The sequence below is a fragment of the Leiobunum rupestre genome, chromosome 5 (genome assembly GCF_980474605.1).
Source record: "Leiobunum rupestre chromosome 5, qqLeiRupe1.1.hap1, whole genome shotgun sequence".
In the NCBI taxonomy this organism is placed as follows: Eukaryota; Metazoa; Arthropoda; class Arachnida; order Opiliones; family Sclerosomatidae; genus Leiobunum; species Leiobunum rupestre.
Window position 1 is genome coordinate 56,465,735 of NC_143388.1, and position 2,800 is coordinate 56,468,534.

The window sequence follows — 2,800 nt, forward strand, 5'->3', positions numbered from 1 at the left end:
GATAAATTAAGAAAGTATGAAGTATTTTGGGTTGCGTCAAGGAATTTGGTTTATATTTCAAATGTTTGTGTAAAAATAACTAAAATTGGATAAATGTAAGTAAAATTGGGTAAATATGATAAATGTAATCAAAATTTGTTATTGTCTGATAAATATTTGGTAAGCCTTGTATAAAATTAATAAAAAACATGAAATTGGGGTGGGGGGGGGGGTAGTAGGCAAAATTGAACGGTGGGGGTGAAGAATGTAAAAAGATACGCAAATCGAAATCGGACGGCAATCCAAATTATCACAAGAGTGTTGAGTTCAGTTCAGGTATATTTTTATAATTATTATAACTATCGTGCAACCTGTGAGGTTTTACCTTTTATTTTGTTATATGGTCTTAGGTGTGTGAGATGCAGCGGCGTTGTTTCATCTCTTGACCAAAAAGGTGATATACAAATATCAAATATTTTGTCTTTGTTAAGATCTTTATTTTAGTGATTTCAAAGTTTTCCAAAAATAATAATTTATTCAAGGAAATAGCAATATTTTGTAAAATATAAAGATATTTCCACATTGCGGGGTGAAAATGTATTATTTACCTGATGTTTAATTTTAAGTATTCTGAAATATAATAAATGTGTGTTTCTTGTGTAAAATATCATAAAAAATCCATTTGAACCAGTACCCGGTAAGTTTAATAAGGTTACTCAATGTATAAGAAGGCTAGAGCTCAAAGGCTTTCACGTATGATAAAACAATCGTTAATCACCCACTGATCGATTTTGGCCTCATCTAAACTTCATTGGCTTAAACACAATATTACTCAGCCCTTCATTCAGTTATATATAATATCGTATATTTCATACCATGCAATATAATTAAGAGTCTGAGGTCCGTGGCACTTAATACGAGGTACAATTTCATCAGAGTTGATACGAAGTGAAAAGCAGAGCCGGATTAAGCGTTTATCCCCCCCCCCCCCGGGGATCAAAATAATATGCGGCCCTAAAAAAACAAAGGAAACTAGTTTTGTAGCCCGGCTACTCTTAAAAATTGTTAGAATAATAATCGCAAAATATAGTGTTCAAACTTTTACTTTTTGCACACGGTATAAAGAAAGTAACATGATCAGAGAATGATTTCAGAAATTAATTCAGTTTATACCAACACCAATTAAAACCAAAAAATAAGACAGCTCCTTCTAGCATCTTAAAGGGTCACACCCAGGCTTGGAAATAAGCGGTGGTCACTGGGTCAAAGACTAGTTTATTAATTGCTCGGACCAGTTTTTTTTATTCAAAAGCTAGGGGTTCACTGGTCCAGTGTCCAGTTTATTAATTCAAAATTATCTACCGTATTATTAACCAACTGGTCTACGTGACCACTTAAATAATTCAAGAGTTGGGAGTCACTGGCCAAATAGACCAGTTTAGAAATAAACCTTATTTCCAAGCCTGGTCACACCGACGTTTAAAAAAATTCGGCACGTATTTACCACGTGGTAGCAGATCATGTTCTGGAAACAAGATCGAGAAACTGGTTAAAATCAAACCGCGGTGTATTCCCTTCAATAGATGGCGTCACTTGACTGTAATGGCGAGTTATATAGTACTAAATAGTCTCTCAGGCCTCCATGTTCCTAGCTGCGCAGTGAGTGCTAGCTTAGTAATAAACTTCCTTATTTACTTTGTATATTTGTTATATTAAATAATGTTCCGAAACAAAATTCCATATTTATGAGCTAGACCATCCGAAATTGAAATTAGCGCTTTCGTTTCAGCCAAAAAGGCTCTCAAATAAAACATCTTCAAGGAAATCGCCAAGAAGTTATATTCCCAAAAGCCAGGACCTGAAAGATACTGTTTTTATTAGTGCTTGTTGAAATAATGGAAATTTTTCACCTGCAAAATTTTCGTTATTTCAAAAATCATTATACAAAAAGTAAGTTGTAGGTCCTGGCTCTCGAAAATATTACTTGGCAATTTACTATCAGATGTTTTATCGAAGCGTATTTTCTTGGGACCCGAAAACCAGTGGGCACTACTTTTCAATTGTTTCGGTTAAAATGGAAAATATTGCGTCAAAATACAGGGCTTTATAGACCATTTATATCCCGAAAACAATTTTATTATTGCGAGTCCGCCAGTTGGGCTTTAATAATAATAATAATAATATTTTTTATTAAGACGCCATAAATCGTACAACTCTTTGGAGGCCAAGTCGAAAACCGACTTTTAGGCCTTATAATATTCCATAGGTGTTACAGAGAAAAGATAAAAATATAAACAGAAAAACAAATGTTATACACAGCAAAATTAAAATACAAAAAAAGCAAAAACAGATTAGACCCCTCGTTTGCAATACGTTCAGGAGTATATAAGTTCATATATATTCTACAATAGAACGAGTAATAGCCAATTTTCGAGCGAGAGATTTAAATTTACATACATCTATGTTTGGATATAGTTTAAGTTCATTGTAAAGGTTAACCGTTTTATAAAAAATAGAGTTAAGTTTAAGCGTAGTGGAGGCATATTCAATTTTTAAGGTTTTAATGTGGCGAACCCCATAGTGACTGCATTGATTTATATTTGTAAATTAAAATCAGACAGTAATAGTCATATATTTGATTAATGGTTAAAATGCCTAATGAGGTAAAAATATGCGCCGTGTGTGCCAAAAAAGGCTTGTTATCTATAATTCTAACCGCGCGCTTTTGAAGTAGAAATAACCGATTACGATTTGTTCTTGAGGTATTTCCCCATATAGAAATGCAGAAAATTAAATGAGGATAAATCAGAGAATAGTAGAG